This window comes from Bombina bombina, chromosome 5 (assembly GCF_027579735.1).
Source record: "Bombina bombina isolate aBomBom1 chromosome 5, aBomBom1.pri, whole genome shotgun sequence".
Classification (NCBI taxonomy): Eukaryota; Metazoa; Chordata; class Amphibia; order Anura; family Bombinatoridae; genus Bombina; species Bombina bombina.
In genome coordinates, this window is record NC_069503.1 from 56,402,627 (window position 1) to 56,419,214 (window position 16,588).

Genomic DNA, 16,588 nt, shown 5'->3' on the forward strand with positions numbered 1-16,588 from the left:
CAACAGCATGCAGTGGCTGAAAGGAAGGGCCCTGAACTGCCTAAACAATAATTTAAAGGTTAAATGGTGGATTGGTGACTTCCGTAAAGGTCTCAAAGTCTGTAGAAAGATGTGAATAATCAGTAGTAAGGTCAAAATGTACTAAAAAGGAACAGACAATGGGGACACACACACAAACTCAAACTTGCACATACACCCAAGGAAACACTGACAGAGACAGCCTCAGAAAATGCACAAAGACATACACACAAAGACATACACACAGAGAGACAGCCACATAAAACACAGAAAGACATACATACATACACCCTCACTGAGACATCCACAGAAAACACACAAAGACATACACACACCCTCACAGAGACACCCACAGAAAACACACACCCTCACAGAGACATCCACAGAAAACACAGACATACATACATACACACACACCCTCACAGAGACATCCATAGAAAATAGACATATACACCCACCCTCACAGAGGCATCCAGAGAAAATACACAAAGGCAAACATACACACACCCTCGCAGAGACACCCATAGAAAAAGCTCAAAGACATATGCACACACACTCACAGACATCCACAGAAAATGCACAAAGACATACACACCCACCCTCACAGAGAGACCCACAGCAAAAAAATACATACACACTCATGGAGACATAAACCAAAGCACAAAGACATAAACACAGACACCAACAGAAACACTCACAGGAGGAAACATTTATGCACCTTGCATCCCCTAAATCAACAGTGTGTGACATGCATGATAAAAAAAAATGCAGAAATTAAGAGATCACTTTTTAAAGAATCATATTTGTAAACGTGTAAACAAAAATAATTCTGTGAATTCAAAAGTGTACATTAATGATCTGGGTAGATGAAGAAAAGTACTTTAAAAAGGTTGACATATGTTTGTTTGTTTTTTTCCCCATTTTCCCCAACCAAGAGCACAACTTCAAATATAGTGTACAAATGTTCCCATCTGTCAGCTGTACTTATGGATTTTGAAAATGCTGTACTCTATATGGTCTTGGTGAAACCATAAGCTGTGGTACTCATACCATTAGATCTGGTTAAATGCAGGATTTAGGCTTGATGGCATGTAACAAAAGGGCACAGACCATTTGTGTATTGAGGAGGAAACATTTCTGCATTGTTTCAAATATAGAATTTCTACAGCATTGTCAAATAATCATAAATACACTGCTGCTAAAAAAATGTGTTTCTATGGACCCCTGGTCCCACCCCATACAACTGCTACCACATTGAAGTTACAATCTGAAATTGCACAATTTGCTAAATAAGTCCTACCTCCTCTGCAAATGAAAGTGATCTGCCGTCTGACTCAGGCACACACTGTACAAACAAAGTGCCAAGTCTGTCTCACCCTGTGCATAGTGGTTTAGTGCACACTCAGAAATCCTCTAAAATGCTAATACTTTACTACTTGTAATAACATTTTCCATGCTCAATTAGCACTCTGCTGTAGTACCCACTGGTGGCTGCCAAAATTAAAAAAAAAAAAAAAAATTTTTTTTTTTTTTTTTTAGTTCTTGCCTCATGGCCCCCCCCTGGCCCACTGGGCCCCTGACAGGAGTCACCCCTGTCACCCCCTGATGGCGGCCCTGGTGGCACCTGATAAATCAGTGTGTATCAGAGAGTTTCTCTGAGGCACTGTCAGCACAATAAATGAGTTTCCCATCAACACTAATGTAAGTAGCCTGGGTACATTTACACACAGATGTACTTATTAAATCACACTATAAAGCCTGGGTACATTACACACAGATGTACTTATTACATCACACTATAAAGCCTGGATACATTTACACACAGATTTAGTTATTAAATCACACTATAAATCCTGGGTACATTTACACACAGATGTACTTATTAAATCACACTATAAAGCATGGGTACATTTACACACAGATTTAGTTATTAAATCACACTATAAATCCTGGGTACATTTACACACAGATGTACTTATTAAATCACACTATAAAGCATGGGTACATTTACACACAGATTTAGTTATTAAATCACACTATAAATCCTGGGTACATTTACACACAGATGTACTTATTAAATCACACTATAAAGCCTGGGTACATTTACACACATATGTACTTATTAAATCACACTATAAAGCCTGGGTACATTTACACACAGATATGTACTTATTAAATCACACTCTAAAGCCTGGGTACATTTAAACGCAGATGTACTTATTAAATCACACTATAAAGCCTGGGTACATTTACACACAGATGTACTTATTAAATCACACTATAAAGCCTGGGTACATTTACACACAGATGTACTTATTAAATCACACTATAAAGCCTGGGTACATTTACACACAGATGTACTTATTAAATCACACTATAAAGCCTGGGTACATTTACACACAGATGTACTTATTAAACCACACTATAAAGCCTGGGTAGATTTACATACAGATATGTACTTATTAAATCACACTATAAAGCCTGGGTACATTTACACACAGATGTACTTATTAAATCACACTATAAAGCCTGGGTACATTTACACACAGTTGTACTTATTAAATCACACTATAAAGCCTGGGTACATTTACACACAGATGTACTTATTAAATCACACTATAACGCCTGGGTACATTTACACACAGATGTACTTATTAAATCACATTATTATTATTCTTTATGCCGACAGATTCCGCAGCGCTGCCCATGGGTGCAAGGATAACAGTACAGTGGAGAAACAATACGATAAGACACAACATTTTACAGACGTATACAGGGGGAATTGAGGGCCCTATTCCCGTGGGAACTTACAATCTAGATGGGTAGGAGGATTGGAAACAGGAGGTGGGGACTGCAGAGGTGAGAATGATTTTAGTGAGGAGATAGAGGGCAACTGTTAGTTAATTGAAGTTAGTTTGTTAATAAGTCGGGTGATAAGCTTCCCTGAACAGAAAGGTCTTTAGGGAATGTTTAAAGGAGGAGAGGTTAGGGGCAAGTCTGACATCTCAAGGAAGTGCGTTCCAGAGGGTTGGTGCCGCACGAGAGAAGTCCTGTAGTCTAGAATGAGAGGAGGTGATGGTAGAGGACGCAAGAAGCAGGTCATTGTTGAATCTTAGGGGACGGGCAGGAGTATATTTGTTGATGAGTGAGGACAGGTAGGGTGGGGCAGCATTGGTGAGGGCTTTGTAGGTCAGGGTGAGAATTTTGAATTTAACTCTGTTGTGAATGGGGAGCCAGTGAAGGGACTCACAGAGAAGCGCAGCAGAAACAAAGCGTCAAGAGAGGTGGATTAGCCTGGCAGATGCATTTAGGACGTATTGGAGGGGAGAGAGGCGGAGAGAGGGAGGCCAGTTAGTAAGTTGTTGCAAAAGTCAAGTCGGGAAATTACCAGGGAGTGGATGAGCTGTTTGGTAGTTTCAGCACTCAGAAACAGGCGAATTTTGGATGTGGGGAATGAAGGACAGATTTGAGTCAAGTGTGACTCAGAGGCAGCGGACTTGGGGTGATGGGGAGATAGTGGTACCGCCAACAGTGATAAAAAAATTAGAGACTGGAGTGGAGCTAGAGGGGGGAATTAGAAGTAGTTCGGTCTTGGACATATTTGTTTTTAGGTGGTGAGAGGCCATCCAGGAGGAAATGCCAGATAAGCAGTCGCTGATGTGAGAGTTGACAGAAGGTAGATCTGGGTATCATCAGCATAGAGGTGATAGCTGAAGTCATAGCTGTTGATAAGTTTACCCAGTGAAGAAGTGTAAATAGAGAAGAGTAGAGGACCCAGGACAGAGCCTTGAGGTACTCCAACAGACATGGACAATAGAGAGGAGGAGTCACCAGCAAAAGAGACTGAGAAGGATCTGTTAGAGAGATAAGAGTGAATCCAGGAGAGGGCAGTGTCACAGAGACCAAGATAACTGAGAGACCATAGGAGAAGGGGGTGGTCAACAGTGTCAAAGGCTGCAGATAGGTCAAGTAAGATGAGTATAGAGTAGTAGCCTTTGTTTTTAGCAGAAAGGAGATCATTAGTAACCTTGGTGAGGGCAGTCTCAGTTGAGTGTTGGGGACGGAAGCCAGATTGCAGGGGGTCGAGCAATGAGTTGGAGGACAGGAAGTGGGTTAGGCGATTGAAAACTAGTTTTTCAAGGAGTTTTTAAGCTAGTGGGAGCAGTGATATGGGGAGGTAGTTTGCAGGGGAGTTAGGGTCAAGGGATGGTTTTTTGAGGATGGGGGTGACCTTTGCATGTTTGAAGGAGGCAGGGAATGAGCCAGTAGAAAGGGATAGGTTAAATATGTGAGTAAGAGCCAGAGTGAGGGTGGTAGACAGAGGAGGGATTAGATGTGAAGGAATAGGGTCAAGTGGGCAGGTAGTGAGGTGTGAGGAAGACAAAAGGGAAGCCACTTCACTCTCAGTGGTTGGGAGGAGGGTGCAGAGAGTGGCAGAGGGGGTGACTGGGAGTGGAGATGGGAGATTGCAGGTTTGTGTTGGGATATTTCCTCGGATTGCAAGTGTTTTATTGAGAAAATAGTCAGCAAGGTCTTGAGCACTGAATGCAGATGAGGGTGGTGGTGCAGGTGGGTAGAGGAGAGAGTTGAAAATAGAGAAGAGTCTTTTAGGGTTTGAGGACTATAAAGCCTGGGTACATTTACACACAGATATGTACTTATTAAATCACACTATAGAGCCTGGATACATTTACATACAGATGTACTTATTAAATCACACTATAAAGCACTATATACATTAACACACAGATGTACTTATTAAATCACACTATAAAGCCTGGGTACATTTACACACAGATATGTACTTATTAAATCACACTATAAAGCCTGGGTGTATTTACACACAGATGTACTTATTAAATCACACTGTAAAGCCTTGGTACATTACACACAGATATGTACTTATTAAATCACACTATAGAGCCTGGGTACATTTACACACAGATATGTACTTATTAAATCACACTATAAAGCCTGGGTGTATTTACACACAGATGTACTTATTAAATCACACTGTAAAGCCTTGGTACATTACACACAGATGTACTTATTAAATCACACTATAAAGCCTGGGTACATTTACACACAGATGTGTACTTATTAAATCACACTGTAAAGCCTGGGTACATTTACACACAGATGTGTACTTATTAAATCACACTATAAAGCCTGGGTACATTTACACACAGATGTACTTATTAAATCACACTATAAAGCCTGGGTACATTTACACACAGATGTACTTATTAAATCACACTATAGAAATCTGAAGGGTATACAGAGGGCGACTCCTAGTGCAGGTTAGTTAGCTAAGTAGAAACCCACCAACTTATCCCTTCAGAGAGATACTCACACAGTGGAAAGTACACTGTAGTGCTAATGAAACAAGCTGGGTATATTACAGTGGCCCAGCGCAGATACCACTCCGGCAAACAGTAGTTCAAAGGTATTTTGTTGTTCCAAAGAGAAGATGGGAGACTTCAGAAGTATATAAAAGTATTTAATATAAAAATGGATCAATGAACAAGTAAAAACAATCAGTAAAACATACTACGCGTTTCTCAGAGCTGACCACTCTGTTTCCTCAGGCAAGTAATACTGATCCATAACTGAAGTCTCCTATTTGAACCACCTAAAACCAATTAAGATGTAAGTAACACCCAGTTCACACCCTTTTAATTTGCTCATACAAGTGTTACTATGGTAACCTTTCTAACCCAACCTAACATTTCTTAATAGAAATATATAACACATTTGATACATTTTATTCAAAGATCTGCTAGGAAAAAATTGACACACAATTTAACATGAGTAAGACTGATTATACAATGTATCAAAAGACATTATCATAAAGACATATACAGAGTAAGAAGCCCATACAATTGGTATATCACATTTGAACGATCTGGTTTGTAAATGGATAGATCCGTGTATCAGTACACTATATTTTTGTTTGTAATGTGATCACTGCAGTTTCACAGTTGTTATGTGCAGCTTTTTTTATATACATAAAAAAACCCAGCTTTGTTTGCTTGTTTGTGGCGCCTAAACCATCTCATAACGCCATATGTGTGAGTAATGGCTTTAGGGCGTGTATCATTTCACGCCAAATTTTTAGCCCCATCTTGAGCCCTTGCATTAACATTTAAAATATATGAAATGTTAGATTCCCTTCTTAAGTCCCTCACTTGAACTTACTAGGATTCCCAGAGAAAGCGATCATAAATAATTTTTGTCTACACCAACTTAGATCGGCGTCTGCAATATTGTGCACTAAGCAGCCAATCGATCGCCTCCGTGACTGCAGAGGTGTGTAAATGTTATCCAATAGCTATGTTTCTTGGGATTAGCCAATCTCTGAGGCCTTGTTAGGATGTTTGTTAGGGAGAGGGCTGATCTTGTCATCACAGCCCTTGGCCTCTATGGCTACAATAGAATAAACTCACTCAGAGGCCATGTTAAAGATAATATTGATCTTATGGTCACTATAGTTAACCAAATTAAAGTGCGCAAATCCTGGGATATCTGGGTTAAATAAAATTGTTGTTCATCTTTGTTATATTAGTCTATAAAATCCCATAGATAATATATAGAGCCTGGGTATATTTACACACCGATGTGTACTTATTAAATCACACTGTAAAGCCTGGGTACATTTACACACAGATGTACTTAATAAATCACACTATAAAGCCTGTGTACAATTACACACAGATGTATTTATTAAATCACACTATAACGCCCGTGTACAATTACACACAGATGTACTTATTAAATCACACTATAAAGCCTGGGTACATTTACACACAGATGTACTTATTAAATCACACTATGAAGCCTGGGTACATTTACACACAGATGTACTTATTACATCACACTATAAAGCCTGGGTACATTTACACACAGATGTACTTATTAAATCACACTATAACGCCCGTGTACAATTACACACAGATGTACTTATTAAGTCACACTATAACGCCCGTGTACAATTACACACAGATGTACTTATTAAATCATACTATAACGCCCGTGTACAATTACACACAGATGTACTTATTAAATCACACTATAACGCTCAGGTACAATTACACACAGATGTACTTATTAAATCACACTATAAAGCCTGGATACATTTACACCCAGACATGTACTTATTAAATCACACTATAAAGCCTGGGTACATTTACACACAAATGTACATATTAAATCACACTGTAAACCCTGGGTATATAACACACAGATATGTACTTATTGAATCACACTATAAAGCCTGGGTACATTTACCCACAAATGTGCACTTATTAAATCACAATATAAAGCCTGGATACATTTACACACAGATGTGTACTTATTAAATCACACTATAAAGCCTGGGTACATTTACACAGAGATGTGTACTTATTAAATCACACTATAAAGCCTTGGTACATTTACACACAGATGTACTTATTAAATTACACTATAAAGCCTGGATACATTTACACACAGATGTACTTATTAAATCACACTATAAAGCCCGTGTATAATTACACACAGATGTACTTATTAAATCGCACTATATAGTCTGGGTACATTTACACACAGATGTACTTATTAAATCACACTATAAAGCCTGGATACATTTACACACAGATGTACTTTTTAAACCACACTATAAATCCTGGATACATTTTTTTTTTTAAACAACGTTTTTTATTGAGGCTTCAAACAAATACATGAGAGAAAAAAATCAGACTATAACATTACAAGGATATATCACTTTTGGGTCATTATAAACTTTTACACCTTCATGAAATTAGCATTTGGAAACATTTATAGCAAGGCTTACATAAAGAGTTCAGAATTAATCTCATATGTACACTGGTGTCAGCTAATGTGATGTGTAGTGTGAGAAAATCCTAACCTCAAATATAATGAGGGGTAATCTAATAGTGTGTTAAGTCTGTGGTGTGCTTTGGCAATCATATGACATTTTATATTGCAAAATAGTTAGGGAAGATCAGCAGTCAGATGCTGCTTTAAAAGGGGGGGGGGGGGGTGTGCGATTTGATGGGATAAGTTTTAGGGGTTTGACAATTGACTTTTAAGGAATTGGTATTAAGCTTACAGAGGGATGAGCCGTATAGTATATGAAGTGTGTGGAACTATAGGAGGTAAGGTGTTATCGAAAGTTTAGGATGAAATAGTATTGGTGAGGATTATATAGGTCACTCTTGGGACTTTTCTATTTTACTAAAACTATGAGAATCTTAATGATATGTTTAATGTCAGAGGAGAACCGAAGCAAAATCATAATATAAAGAAAGATCTCTCTAAGTCCAAACACCCATGAGGATTTATAAGGGTCTATGGTAGGTTAGGATCCTGCGGGACACCTATGGGACTAGTCTCTGCAGACAATATTGTATATTTTTATTCAGTCTCTCAAATTTGACCTATAGAGCTCCTCATATCAATATATTAGTTAAGTGTAAAGCTCTCTATTAGTAGTGTATCCAGAGATGTGTAAAGGGGACTGTTAGAGGCTGATTCCCCGTGAGACAGAGATGAGAATCACAAGTATCCAACCCCGCTACATATCTTCCACTAATCATCTACAACAATGAGATAGGGAGAAGTCATTTATAGGTAGGTTAAGAAAAACCTAGTTAATGTTGGAAAAAGTGGAGGGAAATTGGGCTTTTGGGAGATGGCTTACTGTGTACCAAATAGATGAAGTGACAACAGCTATAAAACTTCATTAGCAAAGTTCAACAGGCCAGATTTAACTTTGGATCCAAATTAGTGAGCAGGGAGTTGTTTCACTATGCGGCTTAGAGGGGGGGAGTGAGTTGTGCGGACGCTTAATATGATTAGCATATCCTTCTAATGTAGCCTAAGAAAGCCCTGAATTGTAGAATAAAAGCTAATGAGAGTATTGTACAGCTCGAAAGAATTATACATAGCTTTGTTATGAGCTTTTATAGACAGAGAGCATAATGGCTAATAGCAATAATGTGGGAATATGCATAACCCAAACTATGTGACGGGAACTCAAATACATAGTGGGCCTTAGAGAGGATGGAGTGTGAGGGGCGAATGGAAATCTTAGAACTTAATGGGAATACACTGAAAAATATTACTATGCCCATAGGTGGAACATATAAGAGGGTACAGAGAAGTTAGTTTGACAAACCTGAGGGTGAACCTGCTTTTCTTTCTGGCTCACTCCAATAAATAAATGGATAATGATAGCATACAAGAAGTCACAGTAAATAAGTGTATGAAAATAAATCAAAAGACAGTATATATAACTTGCTGTAAGCATAGTGTCATCCTAGAGGGAAATATATTAGTTTTACTAAAGAATTATACAGTTAATACCATGCTAAGACTTAATGTATTAAACTAGTAACAGGTGCGGTGGGTAGGGTTGCCACCTCGGCCATGTTTTTCCGGACACTTATGAGTTACACATGCTGAAGGGTGTGCAGGGAGGAACATGAATAGTGCTGTTCATCAGTGCTTTTCATTGGATGTCCAGAGTCTTAATACATGTTCCACCCTGCTTATCCTGCAGCATGTATAATTTATAAGTGTCCAGTAAAACATGACCGAGGTGGCAACCCTAGCGGTGGGTTGGGCATTGTTTTCAAACTGGCTAGTTTTTATTAAAATGTCCCAATAAGTAGTAAAAGTATCCAGAGCTTAATTCAGGTTGGAATTCTAAAATTGGTTTGTGTGAAGTCCTGTCCTGAAAAAAAAGAAAAAGAAAAAAAAATAGAAAAAAGAAATTAAGGGAAGTGATCAACCTATGCCAGACGCTTCAAAAGTCACAGAAATGTCTCTGGGCAATGGAACTATCAGCAGGACGTCAATTCGTTGTCTAACAGGTCTCTCTGTTGATGTCCGGATATATGTCAGTGACCGTCGAGTAACCCCTCTGCATGGTACATAAGGTAGGATATATATCTGGGGAGTTCCTTCTATATAGGCCCCAAGTGTCCTCTGATCTCAAGAGTAGAAAAGACAGTAGCAGTAAGATGCTGTGACCTGTCATCAAGTGAACCGATCGTGTCTGTCAGAGCTCTGCTTGAGTCCGGGAGGCCGGCCGCATCTCTCCCGACATCAGCAGGGGGTCCAGGCAGGATGACTTTAACTGTTGCAGGTCGTTGGGGTTCCGAGTCGTGTACAACTACACTGCATTGTTGAGCGTTACGGAACCCCTGCTGCCCCTCAGTCAGACTCCCGTTCTGGGAGCGTATTCCACAATGAGAAAAAGAGGGGTTACTTGTATGATCTACGGAAGGTAGGCTCTTGTTCAGAAAGGGAGTGTCGCATCTGTTCTCCTTGAAGATCAATGCAAGATCCTCAAACTGGCAATCCATTTTGCTCTCCAACTCCCATAGGAGGAATTTGACGATTGTGTGCAGGTCCTCCATTGCGAGACAGTGTCCCAAACGTGTTATACTCTATATAAATCCTCACGTAGGTTATACAATTTATCTGTTTGGACCCTCTGCAAGTGTAGTTACTCCGCAATTGTCAGGAGCTAAGTAGAAGGGGGGGTTCAAAGGTCCCGGTCGATGAAGCGGCTCTCAATACGCTAACCTTCTCAGATTCCTTAGACAGAGAGAGGGATAAAATAGCTTTAGTTAGCGTCTCTGCTCTAGAGGGATATGGGCGCCATTTCCCGCCATCAGGGCCTCTTCATACTGGAGTACTATACCGCCATTGCTGTATTGAGGAAGCGTCCAAATGTACCTTCACTGTATATATGGGCTCTTGTTTGTAAAGCTGTAGAGAATATTATAGCTTCTTTAGTCCAGAAATCTCGCTAAAATTGAATAAATATATGGTTATTAAAGGGAGCCTCAGATAAACATGTCTGGTCTCGTTGGTGGTTAGCTCCGCCCCCAAAGCCTGGATACATTTACACACAGATGTACTTATTAAATCACACTATAAAGCCTGGGTACATTTACACACAGATGTACTTATTAAATCACACTATAATGCCTGGATACATTTACACACAGATGTGTGCTTATTAAATCACACTATAAAGCCTGGGTATATTTACACACAGATGTACTTATTAAATCACACTATAAAGCCTGGGTACATTTACACACAGATGTACTTATTAAATCACACTATAAAGCCTGGGTACATTTACACACAGATGTACTTATTAAATCACACTATAAAGCTTGGGTACATTTACACACAGATGTACTTATTACATCACACTATAAAGCCTGGGTACATTTACACACAGATGTACTTTTTAAATCACACTATAAAGCCTGGGTACATTTACACAGAGATGTGTACTTATTAAATCACACTATAAAGCCTGGGTACATTTACACACAGATGTGTACTTATTAAATCACACTATAAAGCCTGGATACATTTACACACATATGTACTTATTAAATCACACTATAAAGCCTGGGTACATTTTGCTGTTTGTTTAATATGAATCAGTATTTTACTTACAAAAGATTCCTGCTTTAATAGAATGTATTAGGGACAAACTGTTGAAATTCCTTAGTTTATTGTCTCAGCTTATTTTTTTAAAGGGACATGAAACACATTTTTTTCCTTTGGCTGTTTAAATTAATCAAACAACTGCAACCACAATCTTAAATTATCATAAGATCACTCATGCTTACCCTCTCAAACCATCTCAAACATTAGATAATGCAGTTAGTAAACAAATAATAAAAGTATCAAATTATTAGTATTGAAATATTCAGTATTATATCTCATGTATCTAATAACATGTTAATATTGTACATCTGTTTGCAACGAAATTCTGTTAAAATAACAATTTCCATCAATAAAAACATAATATAATTCTGTATCCTGAGAGATTTTAGGACACAAGAGAAAAATATCTGACATTTAAATAAACAGTTTGTTTCCTCCTTACTTATCCATATGATAATCACAACCTGAGGGTGAGGCGGTAACTCTGTATTCATATGACACCAGAGGAGACAATAGGCATCTATATGAGAACAAAAGTCCAGGTGTGACCCTCTCATTGTCTCCCAACTGACAAGTTGTACTCATGTGAGTCACACAGAGAAAGGTGACACTCCCACATTAGTATAAATATCGGTGTAACACTCAGTGATATCACAGGAGGAACCAGAGAGACTTCATACTTACAGAGCTTCTGCTAAACGGTAATATGCAAAACCTGACATAAATCTTTATTAACAGCCTCACACTGTTGTGTTTTATATAATGATGAGAAAATATTGTTCTGTATTTTGTTATGCTAAAGATAAAATATTTCACTTCGTATAAGAAATGGAGTTTATATATAAAAAAAAAACTCAACTGTACTTATTTAATTTGTTTTCTATATTTTTCATGCTGTGTTAATGAATTTAACATTAAAGGGACAGTCAACACCAGAATTTTTGTAGTTTAAAAAGATAGATAATCCCCTTTTCTCCAACATAGGTGTGTCCGGTCCACGGCGTCATCCTTACTTGTGGGATATTCTCTTCCCCAACAGGAAATGGCAAAGAGCCCAGCAAAGCTGGTCACATGATCCCTCCTAGGCTCCGCCTACCCCAGTCATTCTCTTTGCCGTTGTACAGGCAACATCTCCACGGAGATGGCTTAGAGTTTTTTTAGTGTTTAACTGTAGTTTTTATTATTCAATCAAGAGTTTGTTATTTTAAAATAGTGCTGGTATGTACTATTTACTCTGAAACAGAAAAGAGATGAAGATTTCTGTTTGTAAGAGGAAAATGATTTTAGCAACCGTTACTAAAATCCATGGCTGTTCCACACAGGACTGTTGAGAGGAATTAACTTCAGTTGGGGGAACAGTGAGCAGTCTTTTGCTGCTTGAGGTATGACACATTCTAACAAGACGATGTAATGCTGGAAGCTGTCATTTTCCCTATGGGATCCGGTAAGCCATTTTTATTCAGACAGTAAATAAGGGCTTCACAAGGGCTTATTAAGACTGTAGACATTTTCTGGGCTAAATCGATTCATATATTACACATATTTAGCCTTGAGGAATCATTTAATCTGGGTATTTTGGTAAAATAATATCGGCAGGCACTGTTTTAGACACCTTATTCTTTAGGGGCTTTCCCTAATCATAGGCAGAGCCTCATTTTCGCGCCGGTATTGCGCACTTGTTTTTGAGAGGCATGACATGCAGTCGCATGTGTGAGGAGCTCTGATACATAGAAAAGACTTTCTGAAGGCGTCATTTGGTATCGTATTCCCCTTTGGGCTTGGTTGGGTCTCAGCAAAGCAGATACCAGGGACTGTAAAGGGGTTAAAGTTAAAAACGGCTCCGGTTCCGTTATTTTAAGGGTTAAAGCTTCCAAATTTGGTGTGCAATACTTTTAAGGCTTTAAGACACTGGGGTGAAATTTTGGTGAATTTTGAACAATTCCTTCATACTTGTTCGCAATTGCAGTAATAAAGTGTGTTCAGTTTAAAATTTAAAGTGACAGTAACGGTTTTATTTTAAAACGTTTTTTGTACTTTGTTATCAAGTTTATGCCTGTTTAACATGTCTGAACTACCAGATAGACTGTGTTCTGAATGTGGGGAAGCCAGGGTTCCTTCTCATTTAAATAAATGTGATTTATGTGACACTGAAAATGATGCCCAAGATGATTCCTCAAGTGAGGGGAGTAAGCATGGTACTGCATCATTCCCTCCTTCGTCTACACGAGTCTTGCCCACTCAGGAGGCCCCTAGTACATCTAGCGCGCCAATACTCCTTACTATGCAACAATTAACGTCTGTAATGGATAATTCTATCAAAAATATTTTAGCCAAAATGCCCACTTATCAGCGTAAGCGCGACTGCTCTGTTTTAGATACTGAAGAGCATGAGGACGCTGATGATAATGGTTCTGAAATGCCCCTACACCAGTCTGAGGGGGCCAGGGAGGTTTTGTCTGAGGGAGAAATTTCAGATTCAGGGAAAATTTCTCAACAAGCTGAACCCGATGTGATTACATTTAAATTTAAGTTGGAACATCTCCGCGCTCTGCTTAAGGAGGTATTATCCACTCTGGATGATTGTGAGAATTTGATCATCCCAGAGAAACTATGTAAAATGGACAAGTTCCTAGAGGTCCCGGGGCTCCCAGAAGCTTTTCCTATACCCAAGCGGGTGGCGGACATTGTAAATAAAGAATGGGAAAGGCCCGGTATACCTTTCGTCCCTCCCCCCATATTTAAAAAATTGTTTCCTATGGTCGACCCCAGAAAGGACTTATGGCAGACAGTCCCCAAGGTCGAGGGAGCGGTTTCTACTTTAAACAAACGCACCACTATACCCATAGAAGATAGTTGTGCTTTCAAAGATCCTATGGATAAAAAATTAGAAGGTTTGCTTAAAAAGATGTTTGTTCAGCAGGGTTACCTTCTACAACCAATTTCATGCATTGTCCCTGTCACTACAGCCGCGTGTTTCTGGTTCGATGAGCTAGTAAAGGCGATCGATAGTGATTCTCCTCCTTATGAGGAGATTATGGACAGAATCCATGCTCTCAAATTGGCTAATTCTTTCACCCTAGACGCCACTTTGCAATTGGCTAGGTTAGCGGCAAAGAATTCTGGGTTTGCTATTGTGGCGCGCAGAGCGCTTTGGTTGAAATCTTGGTCAGCTGATGCGTCTTCCAAGAACAAACTCCTTAACATTCCTTTCAAGGGGAAAACGCTGTTTGGCCCTGACTTGAAAGAGATTATCTCTGATATCACTGGCGGTAAGGGCCACGCCCTTCCTCAGGATAGGTCTTTCAAGGCCAAAAATAAACCTAATTTTCGTCCCTTTCGTAGAAACGGACCAGCCCCAAGTGCTACGTCCTCTAAGCAAGAGGGTAATACTTCTCAAGCCAAGCCAGCCTGGAGACCAATGCAAGGCTGGAACAAGGGAAAGCAGGCCAAGAAACCTGCCACTGCTACCAAGACAGCATGAAATGTTGGCCCCCGATCCGGGACCGGATCTGGTGGGGGGCAGACTCTCTTCGCTCAGGCTTGGGCAAGAGATGTTCTGGATCCTTGGGCACTAGAAATAGTCTCCCAAGGTTATCTTCTGGAATTCAAGGGGCTTCCCCCAAGGGGGAGGTTCCACAGGTCTCAATTGTCTTCAGACCACATAAAAAGACAGGCATTCTTACATTGTGTAGAAGACCTGTTAAAAATGGGAGTGATTCATCCTGTTCCATTAGGAGAACAAGGGATGGGGTTCTACTCCAATCTGTTCATAGTTCCCAAAAAAGAGGGAACGTTCAGACCAATCTTAGATCTCAAGATCTTAAACAAGTTTCTCAAGGTTCCATCGTTCAAAATGGAAACCATTCGAACAATTCTTCCTTCCATCCAGGAAGGTCAATTCATGACCACGGTGGATTTAAAGGATGCGTATCTACATATTCCTATCCACAAGGAACATCATCGGTTCCTAAGGTTCGCATTCCTGGACAAGCATTACCAGTTCGTGGCGCTTCCTTTCGGATTAGCCACTGCTCCAAGGATTTTCACAAAGGTACTAGGGTCCCTTCTAGCGGTGCTAAGACCAAGGGGCATTGCAGTAGTACCTTACTTGGACGACATTCTGATTCAAGCGTCGTCCCTTCCTCAAGCAAAGGCTCACACGGACATAGTCCTGGCCTTTCTCAGATCTCACGGATGGAAAGTGAACGTGGAAAAGAGTTCTCTATCTCCGTCGACAAGGGTTCCCTTCTTGGGAACAATAATAGACTCCTTAGAAATGACAGAGGCCAGAAAAACAAAACTTCTAAACTCTTGTCGGACACTTCATTCCGTTCCTCTTCCTTCCATAGCGCAGTGCATGGAAGTAATAGGTTTGATGGTAGCGGCAATGGACATAGTTCCTTTTGCGCGCATTCATCTAAGACCATTACAACTGTGCATGCTCAGTCAGTGGAATGGGGACTATACAGACTTGTCTCCGAAGATACAAGTAAATCAGAGGACCAGAGACTCACTCCGTTGGTGGCTGTCCCTGGACAACCTGTCACAAGGGATGACCTTCCGCAGACCAGAGTGGGTCATTGTCACGACCGACGCCAGTCTGATGGGCTGGGGCGCGGTCTGGGGATCCCTGAAAGCTCAGGGTCTTTGGTCTCGGGAAGAATCTCTTCTACCGATAAATATTCTGGAACTGAGAGCGATATTCAATGCTCTCAAGGCTTGGCCTCAGCTAGCAAAGGCCAAGTTCATACGGTTTCAATCAGACAACATGACGACTGTTGCGTACATCAACCATCAGGGGGGAACAAGGAGTTCCCTGGCGATGGAAGAAGTGACCAAAATCATTCAATGGGCGGAGACTCACTCCTGCCACCTGTCTGCAATCCACATCCCAGGAGTGGAAAATTGGGAAGCGGATTTTCTGAGTCGTCAGACATTACATCCGGGGGAGTGGGAACTCCATCCGGAAATCTTTGCCCAAATTACTCAACTGTGGGGCATTCCAGACATGGATCTGATGGCCTCTCGTCAGAACTTCAAGGTTCCTTGCTACGGGTCCAGATCCAGGGATCCCAAGGCGACTCTAGTA